Here is a 12,176-nt window from a genome sequence, read left to right as displayed (position 1 = left end):
ATACATCGCAGTGTAATTGTTATAATTTTGAATAAATGATAATTTCTAAATTGAATTACTCATAAAAATCAACTGCGTCGCAAAAAGTCATAACGAATCCAACTCATTGTTTCTATATTTGACACATACAAATCAGACTCGTTATGCGGTGTTGTCAGTGGACTAACAATACATATGTAACGCGACAAATAATTTCGCGTCCTCGAAAGAAAAGAAAGAACGGAAGGAAGCTATTTCTCGACGGACAATTCCCACGACGATCGATCTGCGCTCGCGAGATCGAGGAGGAATTTCTCGCGATTTGTTGCCCAAAATAAATCGCGGCAGCGTATTCGACGTGGCTCGACGATAAGACGCTAGGTGCCAAGCAGGCGGGATTACGAGGGATATCGTGCACAGATCGAATTCGATTTGCAATATGCAGAAGGTTCGGGGGTGGGGGTGGGGCTCGTTCGCGGGCAGCGGGGCAGGAGAAGCCGGGCACTTCGATTGAAAATAGTTCGGTTTCAATCTCGCCCCATCTCGGTGGCTCTCCGGGAGCTCCTGAATAAACACTGACTTTCTCGCTTCACCTCACCCGGAATCAATTCTAGCGAATAACCGAGGTGTTAAGCTCACTCAAGCCGACGTCGGCACCCGTCGTCGCGGCGGATACAAGGGAAATGAAGGGGAGGGTGGAGGGAAAGGGAGGCGAAATTTAAGGGGCTTCCCCGAAAAGAGACGTTTCTTGGCATCCCGGGAACCCAACCGCGCTCTCTCTCGAGAGAGAAAAAGCCGCGGGAAAAGAAGAGAGCGGCGGGAAAATCTGCAACCTGCGCGCGATGCGGCGCGGCGTCGCGTAAACACATCCATCATGCTACACGTTGCGGATTAGGTCCTATCTGCGGGATAGAATCTCGTTACCGACGATGATAACGTGCTCGTCACGACGTTATTTTTTTTTTCTTTCTTTATTGGCGCGAGATTCGGTATGATACGCGCAATGACGAAATATTTTTGAGCGCTACGCCACACCGCCGACCTACATAACTCTCTCGTACACGGGGGTTGAAATAGTGTTTGCCTTTGCGGAAACTCACATCAGTTTCGCAGAAACATGTTTTCCTTGCATCACGTCGAGTTGCGAGTACCGCCGATTACATCGTCATAAGTGCTCTGACGCTCAACAATTTAGCAATGCGCTTGGGAATGTTTTATATATATAAACGTTTATATATATAGATATATAATATCTTTTACATGTTCTCTTCTGCGAAAAATATCTCATGTAATTCGCGCAATTTTTTTAACAAAGACAAATGTTAGCTTACAAAAAAATTGAATTTATCGTTTGATGTTTTATAGAGAGGTCTTCGTAATTTTCCGAGCTTTTTTTAAGTGATGAGTTTTTCCAGAAAATTGTAATCTATTTTACCTTTCTTTACGTATACACCGTCGAACAAAATGGCAACGTTTAAATAAAATAGTACGTTTGAATAATTTACAACAACTTTATTAAATGTACATAAATTAAATCCTATCTGTTTTACATTTTAATTTTTACAAATTGCGTGCTTTGTTTTAATATGATACATTGCATATATCGCAACTGCTCTCCCATTACACGCAATACGTCATCTCCGTGATAAAAAATATCAAGCAATCGCAAACTAAATATGCAGCCTTTCGTGACAAGATATTTGCGTTAACGTGGACAAATTGTATATGATGGAGGAGTCGCATCAAGCTCGTAACAAACAGTTGTAATTCGCTTAAATGTATTTTTATTTTTGCTTATAAATTTTAAAACTTTACAAATAAAACAAGAAGTATAGATATCATATTAAATAGGAACATTAGGAATTTCTAGCGTGCAAATTACGAACAAAGTAATGAAAACAAGAAATATTTTTAGCAGTATATAGCTACACGGAAAGAACAATTTTGTTGAAAGGTCTAAAAATTTTGCTAAAAACAGATCTGAAAATAATTTTTTGTTGAATCATCAAAATAATTTTTTGGAATGTTTAAACTGATAAGCATTGCTATAAAACGTTTCGATATTCTAGCAATTACTTTCACTTTCGCATAAAATTATTTTGATTATTGAATAAAAATTATTATCAGATCTGAATTCAGCAAAATTTTTCTTTCCGCGTACTGACCAGGTCTTTTAAATTACTTAATTTTGACTATCACATAAAAATTATAGCTCTCTTCTCTGACAGCATGATCCTCTAAAGTAATCAAAACTTCGCATATAAATTAATAGACTAAAATGGTTTATTTTCAGAAATAGATCAGTGCCTCCGTATTGGATTTTTATTTCGGAATGATTTAGGTTGTCTAGCGTTATAATAATTAATTTCTGTCGTTTACACTGTTTCGCGAAGTTTCGAAAAATAGCATCTCGAAAGATTAATGGCTCAGTAGATTTGCTGATTTAGCAATTTAATAATATATAGCAACGGATTTCATAATCTCCATGCGGCGAGAACGGAGAACCGAGTAGGTACTTGATCAATCGGACTTGTCGCAATCAGCGTGACTCTCTATTTACTTCTAATTTAATCATTGCCTGACCGTCGACGGCATATAGCCCGCATCTGCATCCGACAGTGGTACAGGCACGTAGTAAATGTATAGCTGATACTATGCGACGTACACAAATGGTTGGGCAACGTATAAATTCCGCCGCTGTCTGAGTCTCATATGGGGCGTGCCATTGAAACGTGTTTTTGCTATGAATTCGACAAATATTTGCCCGCGTGACATGGGAAGGTTGACACATGCCGTTATGGAAAAAACCGCGAGCGATAAGAGATCAATCGCGCGTGTATCGTTATTCCGTGGCGTGCAAAATTGCATAACCGGGCGGCGAAGAAAATGGAGGGGTTACAATCAATTTTCGTTTAGCGATACACGACGAAATCAATTTTAATCGTGCCGTTATATCGAGAGCGAAATATCAATTTTTTTTCCCCCATCTGCAACACATAGCGACATATATTAGATAGATATCGGCGTTTGTTCAACGGTAAATGTCGAAAATGTCGTTACTATATTTACGCGGAGATCAATTTCCCATTCATTTTCCATCGATCTTGTATAGAATACTCTCGATGCAGCATCAGTTTACTCGATACAGAAATCAGTTTCAGAGAACGCGACTCTAAAAGTAATATCTTTATAACACACCATTTACGTATTTTTACATTAATAAAATCCACTTTCATTGTCGCTTCTGTACTCGCGCTGGTTCACGCGCTAGTCCCTCCAGGTATTTGAGATATTTACAACGCAAGATGATATTCTCAGCCATTTTCCGGGTGTATACACAAAATGTACGACTCGGTGCAGCGTTTCGTTTCGCTGATCCTCTCCGCTTGTTCTCCAGCCCGCCCCTCCCCGCTTTAGCCTACATCTTTAGCCTGTGTTTCCTGCACAGGGCGCGTCTCCTCCTCCACCTCCCCGTCGCCTTCCTGCTCCTGTACACGCGTTTGCTTCGTTTTCTCTCCGCAGTATTTCTTTGCTCTCCCGCGCGAGATCGCGCTTTTCCCGAGTATTCCCCTTCCCACCTCGGTAATAATTGAATTCGCGTTACGTCTCGGCTACCGCGCGAGAAACCGAGGTAGAAGACAGACGCGCGCGCGCATGATCGTGGTCGTTTCGCATTTGAAATTGAGAAGAGAAGAATGTATAAAAGAGACAGAGAGAGCGCGAGGAAGACAGCCGACTGAAACGAGGCAAGGTGGCCGCGAGTATTGTGCCTTTCGCCGTCGCGTCGCGGCAATCCGATTAGACGGATCTGCGGCGTACGCAGCGCGGACTGCGAAAAGCTACCCTTTGATTTTGAAATTTAATTTACTCATCGAGCGGGAACAAAGAAAACTGCGCGCCCGTCACGTAACGAGGCTTCGCTTTCGTCTTTAGCGCGCGGAATTTCTTAAGCTCACGGCTCAAAGGCGCTCGTCTTAGAAAATGCGATCCGTATGTTAGACACCGGTGATGAGAGCTTGTAAACTTAATATGCGGTAATTTAAAACATGTACTTGATTTTAAAGTGTATAATTTTAAATTACATAAATCCACACTACCGTTCATAAATTTAGAAACGCTTTTCTCGCACTCATGAAAAAAATCTTAGGAAAGTTTTGAAAAACGTATTTTAAAGAGAAGAGATAGAGCTGTAAATTTTTTAGTTTCGCTTCTATCAATATTTTTGTTTTACTTTGCAGCGCTATAGTTTGATGAAACAAAAATTAACGATAAGGTATTTTAAAGTAGGCTTTCTAAACTTTAAAATAGTTTTCTAAAAAAATTCGTCCAATAATTTTTCGCAATGATATCGAATTTTATGTGTAAAAACCTTTTTGTTTTTAAATATTTTTAACTTCAAAATTAAATAGTTTACACAAAAAAAGAGAGAAACCGAGAGAAAAATGTTTGTTATATAATGTTTTCGATTTGTATAAATTTTTTCAAAAATTTTTTAGACTATTTTTAGGTCAATTTTTTAGGGAAATGCGAAAAAAATCGCAAGTGTTCCTTTATGAATGGCGGCGGGTGTAAAAACGAGAAAAACAAATTTCAATCACTTTGTTAATGGATCTACAAAACTCGTATATTCAATTACTGTAATTAATTGAATTCGATGAACGCAATCTATGAGTTCATCACATTTTACAATTTTGATCAACAGATATAAAATTGCGCGAAGTAGGAAGAACGTACGGATATAATTAATAATTGTTCCTTCGCGCCCAATAAAATTGATAAAATCGAACGATATGAATTAATCCTATTTTTCCGCGGTCTTAACCGTGGAATAATAACGCGTTAATTATCGACTTTCTGAATTTCACTAAACATATTCTGTTACAACAAAACTTAGTACACCCTAAAATTAACATCTGATAACTAATTTGGCATTTAACCGAGACCATCTTCAGCGGCTCGAAAACGCGCGAGTAAAAGCCACTTAATTTCTCGAATAAAGATAACTACTTGAGCGATTCTCATTTATAGAAGCACTGTATTAATTTTCAAATCTTATGTTACATTAAACAGAATCTAACAAACTTCTTTCAAGTTTGGGACGCTGTTGGATTCTCACGAAAATTATCTTTCGTGCCGATAACAATTTCCAGCACGGGTAATGTGTGTAAACAAAGTACATATAAAGAAATTGAAATTTTTCATTTCAACAAGAAATGCAAATACATCGTTGTAATCGATATAAAAATCTATCGGCACAATTAAATCTCTTCGCAATTATTTGGGGAACTGTGTCCTACATACACATGCACCTAGTTATCCCCAATCCGCCGGTATATCAAGTGTGCAACGGTCGTGCCATATGTGCCGCTCTCGTCGACCTTTTTTTTTCAAACAAGCGCGGATAACGATTATTGCACTTTTTTCTCGGCTATTTGGTATGCATTGTTAAACGAGAACTCCCGTGGCGAAAAAAAGCGGCTTACGCGACAGCGATCGATTTGAGATAGGGGAGGAAAGGGGGCGTCGTTTACTTTCCCTTAACAGAAAGTTTTTTTCGCGTTGTTTGCGCCATGTACCGTACACGGGACCGGAGATTGCTTTCGCTGTTCTGCGGAATCCGAAGTGGGAAAAACACACGCTGTTTGTTCTTCTAGGATTTTGCGCCGCGTTACTCAAAACAGTAAATTTTCGCCGGCTCTCGTCCTCGCTGCGCCAAATGATTTACGCTTTGACGTTAGCGTATTCCGAATGTATGCGATACACGCGCGAATTTCGTTATTTGCATAAAAGTTGCGCGAGTACGCACAAATTCATTTCTCATCACGACGACGCGTCGCGAGTGCGCATCCTGTGCATTAACTAAAGCTGCGTCGTCGTTAAAATAATTTCAATGCTTCGGAATATTAATTGTGCATGCGCGCACGCTAAAATTGTAAACGGTATATCGATCGTTATAATATAGTCGACTCAACGAATGTCGTCTTGATGCATAATGGGATACATTTATTGTTCCAGCACCGTCCTTGGTCGAGATCCTTGGGATTCGGTGGAATCGTGAATATTACGCTACCGTGAGTCTAGAACGAACGTAAGTTGAATTTTTTAAATTAATAAACAGCTTCATAATCTGTCGCTGACATCAGCCGTATTTATGAAATTATAATAGAATGTGCAAAGGACAGATTCTAGATTCTAGTGCACGTTTTCATAATCTCTAATTATCGTAATTTACTTAATATATAAAGATGCGTCAGTGTCTCCCACCAAGTATAATTTCGTTACATTAAGATGAAGGAGACGCTACAGCATATCCTTTATCAGACAGATAACTTTTGTAGAAATAAATTATAATTTCTTTTAAGTATATTGATTTATCGACAAATGTCTATTTTGGGGAAGAATAGATATAAGAAGATATAAGGCAGATATTATAGCATTACTGATTAATATTCTGATAAAATCGTTTTAATCGTTTTTTAAAATCATATTTTATTTCATCAGGATTAAATATTATAATAGAATACTCAAAAAACAGATTCTAGATTCTAGAGCACGTATTTATAATTTATACTTATCGCGTAATTTACTTACAGATTAATATATTATAACGAGATTAGACAAATATAATAGCATTACTGACTAGTATTCTGATAAAATTGATACTGATTTTTAAAATCGTACTTTGTTTCATGAATTATCACCCTTAAGTTTATTATTAAATATTTACACCTAGTTATATATTTCCGTTTGATAGAAATGCGATTGGATAAAAGTGTCTGATGTTTTTATTAATTATCGTCAATTAACTTATTTTGTGTAATACTGATTTCTATATAGGGTAAAAGAGATAACGATAACCGAAATCGCAGAGACTTGAAATTTTAAATATTATATCATTCAACGAATATATTATATTAATAAGGATTTTAATTATTTTCTATTACTTAAATACTGACTTTTTGGTTTTTTTTCCGCCCGTGATTATTTGAATTTAATGAGTTTCTTTTTTATAACAATTAAATTTATGCCAATAGGAAACTATGACTATTCATCGAATAATTATCGATCGTGAATGCTACCAATCATATACTAATATTCATTTTCGTCCTTAAAAAAGTAATATATATATTATAACTAATCTAGAACAAGCTCATCTTTCACAGACGGTTAATATCTTCATTTATCGATAACGAACGCTCCGAGCTCCGTTTCGTGTTCGTCGCATTAACAAAGAGCACATTTGCTCTCAAAAGTCGTATTCGTCGTATCAGCCCCGAGTCAAATGACAAAGCGCTGTCATGCCGGCACCAGGCCATTGCTGCATAATGACAACGGGGGCGAACAATGAGAGTAATGTCGGCATTCGTCAGTACTACCCTTCGGCAGTTAATATCAATAGAAACGAGGAAAAAGAAGGGAGAGAGAGAGAGAGAGCGTAAGAGAGCCGGCGGTGCGCGTTCCCGTTTTCTTAAAATTGTTATACCGTCGTGTATCATTGGAGAAAATTTCTTTTATCTACCCAGCTGTCATAGAGAGCACGAAAAGGAAAGAAGTAATCAGGATGAAATTCTGGCTGCCTATGAGCAGAAAGATATACATGTACAAGACTATATAAAGACTTCATTTTTTTTTCACTGGGCAGACCGTTCGATGCAACAAGACACTCATGCTCGACGCCGGAAGATTAAAAGTTCTATGGAAGTACAAAGGTTTCTTTGAGCTCCTTTGGAAAATTCGCATCTTTGCTCCGAAATATTTAATTACGAATTGTCCGTATCATTTCTGTATATTTACATATATAATCAATTCGCGTATCGTAGTTAATTATTACACACAAAATTCGAAACTATCACGAAGAGCATGATTTTCTAGGCTACATTCCAAAATGTTGCTTTTGAAGACAATTTTACTGAAAAGCTATAGCATTATACATAACATAAAGTATAGCTTTTTAGTAAAACTGTCCTGGAAATTAACGTTTTTAAAATGTAGCTCTTAGTATTATAAACAAAAGAAGGAGATCGCTCAAGTACTTTTGTAAATAATAATATATTTACGACGCTGCGGTGTATTATATTATATATATATATTTTTTTTTTTCTGGTTCATGGCTGCATTTGCAGTTTTCTAACGCTTACATACAACAGGTTTAGGACTAAAAGATTTATTATATGTTTCTAGAGAGAGAGAGAGTAGTATATGCTTCCCGCTATATAGCTGTAGTAGTTTCTATCAAATAGATCTAAGTCAATTATCAAGCGTACACGGTAGGATAAAAGGCTTTTTGGCGATGTGCAGGCATGACAGTACTGTAATCCGATTGCACGGATGTAATCGGAGCGAAAACGGAGCGTGGAGTTTCGCGGACTAGTCTTCCACATCGGCTTGCGGGAGTGCAGAAACGACTTTGACGATGCTCTGATAGTTTCGTGTGACCCAAAGTTAATAACCCCGCGGCGCGGCAACGGAACTTTCGCGGACAATGTTCCCCGCCGCAAATTTATAAGATTCGGTCTTATTTGAAAAGTTTATGCAATTTCGCGGTCCCCGGCACACGGCCTGTAAATATTCGGCCGAAACTTTGAACTTTCCGAATAATGCAGCCGAAGAGTTTATCGAACAGGGAGAGAGAGAGAGAGAGAGATGAGTGGATACTGTTATACAGAGAGATTAGATATCGGAAGAAACGAAACGTGCAATATGAATTGCCAAATTGATTCGATTGACGATTTTGAAATCTCTTTTTCGAAATAAATTGGCCGTAAATAAGCTGCAAATTAAATGCGAACGCGCATTACACATCGGTCATTTAAAATATTTAATTATTCATATAAATAACAAATATTACGTACTTTCATTGCAATGGCTATCGAAATACGATTGCGTGGTATATAATTTTCTGCAGCGTATATCGACCGTATCACACAAATTTAATTTAAAAAAAAAAGTACTTTGAACTTTTTATCTTTTATCTTTTTACTTTTTAACATACATGTTTTAATAAAACGATCTTATATAGTAATCACACATTTTTTCCGTTGGGGGGGGTTGAAAACAAGATTGATTCACGTATGTGTGTGCGATCGAACACAATAACATTGCTTCAAGTTGAACTCACTTTATTTATCATGTTTACAGTTAGATATAAGAAGAATTTATTGCTGGCGCATATTGTGAAATGGGTGTTGTACGAGCGATGAACCCGAATGTGATTCTCAACTCTGTACGTCAAACAATCTTGTAAAAGCGAAATACGGATTTCTCGTCGATATTTCTTTCTCGTATTGATCCTATGTTTCTCTCTCTGTCTCTCTTTCTGCTATTTTGTTTTTGTCCGTCAAACGTTTTCATTGTCGAAATTTAATGTTTGGACGAAAATACATACTCTGAACTTCTTACTACGTTGCTACACATTCAGAGTTAAGCATACGTACTTTGAAGGGAAAGAATTCAGCACGGGACGTCGAGAGAAATATTTGACAAAGAAAGGTGAAGTCGTTCCCGGGAAAAGAATTTTTTCAACGATTTTCTTAACAAGCGCATCTCCAGGGAGAAGATCAACAAAGATTGCTGCGAGAGAAGGAGAGAAAAAAAGACAGACCGGGGCATCGCGTTGCCTTTAGTACGGATAATTTTTAATTCATCCAATCTCGAATCTGCGTTTCGCGTACTTCGCGAAGAAGGATAAAATTTTTCAGGCCAAAATGAGTTAAAGCTCCCCAGCATACCCGTTTCTTTCCCTTCGGATAGCGCCGTTAAGTAGCACGTTCTGTAGATGAAAGCTCTAGATATAATTTCAATCATGCTCCATGTAGACGTGATGGCAGTCATACTGTACGCGCGTAGTGTGTGCGTGATACGTACAGGTAAGCAGATATTCGCAAGGAAGGATGCGGAATCCGGTTGCACAAAGGCGCGTCATCGAGACCGTGAATGCGGCAGGTGCATATCGACTTAGCGTCTGTGTAAATATGCTCTGCTCCGCGCATCTCCGCGACTGCGTTACATTTCGCCGCTTATAGAGAAAGTTGCCCCGTCGTCGCAAAGAACACGGAGATATTACGCCTGTAAGCACGCGATCGTTGAATAACGTTGCCTTTAATGTAGTGTTTATAGATATAAATTCACTGCATCTTCTTCCGAGCAAGCGTGAGTAACTGTCGTTGTACGGTACTCTCCGAATTACGAGCTTGTAAGTTTAAGGAATTCCTTAATTCCGACGTGATTTTGTATATCAAGAGATACGAATGCACCGGTTAAGATCATATATGAAATCATCTTTATGCCGTTCTATATCGATGTACTGTATATCTTCACAGAAATAGACATGATTTTAATTGGTCCCGCGGTTGAGATAAGTACGATTTAATGAACTTTCCGATATGAATAACCGGACATTTACATACACCGATTTCAAAATACCAGAATATATCAGTTTCCATTTCAGAAACGAGAGACAAATAAACGGAACAGACAAATAAACAACAACAGTAAACATATTCCATTTTTCACGAGTGCTCGTAATAATATTTTACTGGCGGTCAAAATTAGTCCCGTGTACGTCATTGAGTACGATGACACACGATGATCTATCTATTCTTATAACGGCGCGGAGAATAAAATCGAGAATAAAATGCGACTGCTAATTCGTTCGCGATTCCGGTGGCTCCCCCGATAGTCAATGATGGAACGGGCTAACGACTCCGTCCTTATTCTCCGCTAATTAACTATTAACGACTTATCGGGAAAAAGTGACCTCGGTCGAGAGTTCACGCGCCCCATTCGAGAGAGCGCCGGCGAGCATCGCGTTTATAATTAGAAAGTCGATTACGACGGTGCCCCTGTCGTTGGCGCCGTGACCCGCCGTAATGAAAGCAGCACCCCCTCGATAATTCACGGAAAACACCGCGCTTTCCTCCGGAACCGATCCGGCACGGTACGATTGACTTAAACTCGTTCGTTTCTTCTCGTGCAAATTGATTATATATAGCCGCTGTCAAAGCTGTCTGTCTTTAACGTTATTATATCGCGTCTGAAACGTTATTATATCGCGTGTTATTATATCATCGTATACGATTACCGCGTCGTCGTCGTCGCTGTCGCATCGATACGTAGCGCGCAGCGATAATTCGTGACGCGAATGTCTGGCCTCAACGTCTGGTCAATATTTGTTGAACGCATGGATCTCTGCAGACTGCTTAATACGCGTAATTTCGCACGATGAAACTAGGATCAGTCGAATAAATAAACCTGATTCCGGATATAAGCATATTGAAGCCACATTATTTGCCCCCGCTGAATGGTACAGTCTTGATTGACTCCAGACGATATGTAATAATCTATTATACACATCATATGCTTTAATTGAATTTCTCGATCTGAGGTCGGAAATAGCTGTATCTTCTTCTTCAAATAATAGGAGATAAAGAAGGAATGTATTTAGAAGAAGAATTATAATTATACAATGAAATTTTTATCTCGATATATATATTAAAAATCACATTATAGAAAGAGAGTCTGATTTTTTTATATACATTATTGTCATGCCAATTAATTTTTCTTTTTAATTAAATTTTTCAGTACTAAAATGATTAATGATAAAACTGTTGCATTTTTCCTGCATTTACGAAATTAAATCTCGTCATGAGGAACCAAAATATGCAGAAAGTATACCAGCGTAGAACGCGTTTGAGCAATAACGTGTAAACCGCGGGACAAGGATTCTTAGTTAGTTAGACAATGTTTCCATAACTAAGTCAAGCCGGAGGTCACAATAATAACTTTAAACTCACTTTGTACGGCGCGATTGCATCGAAAACGAGATTCACCTTTTCGCCTCACGGCCATTTGTATCACGACCGGGTAATTTAACAAAAAGTTGCTCGCGATATTTCGTTATTACGTTTAAACGCTTCCAACGACGAGAGAGAGAGAGAGAGAGAGAGAGAGAGAAAGAGAGACTGAGAATCTCTGAGAAGTTTCAATGAAGCGCCCTATACATGAACGTTTTTCTCGTCGAAGTCCACGTTCAGTCCCTCGCTTCAAGCGTTATCTCAAAGTACATATAACACGTATAAATCCGTCCGCCATAACTTCTTTGATATTCTCGGAAGACGACCGTCGTCGTCGTTCAATAATCCTTATTTCTACCGGGGAAAAAGTTTCCGCAAGAAGGAAACGTGGCAACGCGGGGGGAA

General features: G+C 38.5%; 1 protein-coding gene across 1 annotated transcript in view; it reads left to right on the top strand.

Annotated features, from left to right (window-relative positions):
- Nucleotides 1–12,176, top strand: part of LOC105453636 — a 183,284-nt gene that overhangs the window by 163,988 nt on the left and 7,120 nt on the right. The window contains exon 6 of the mRNA XM_011695766.1: nt 5,995–6,067. The gene's annotated coding sequence lies outside the window, so the exon portion shown is untranslated. The remainder of the gene's footprint in view (nt 1–5,994; nt 6,068–12,176) is intronic.

The sequence above is a fragment of the Wasmannia auropunctata genome, unplaced genomic scaffold (genome assembly GCF_000956235.1).
Source record: "Wasmannia auropunctata unplaced genomic scaffold, wasmannia.A_1.0 LD335996.1, whole genome shotgun sequence".
Taxonomy (NCBI): Eukaryota; Metazoa; Arthropoda; class Insecta; order Hymenoptera; family Formicidae; genus Wasmannia; species Wasmannia auropunctata.
Note: the sequence above shows the minus strand (reverse complement) of the source record. Positions and strands in the feature narration are given on the sequence as shown.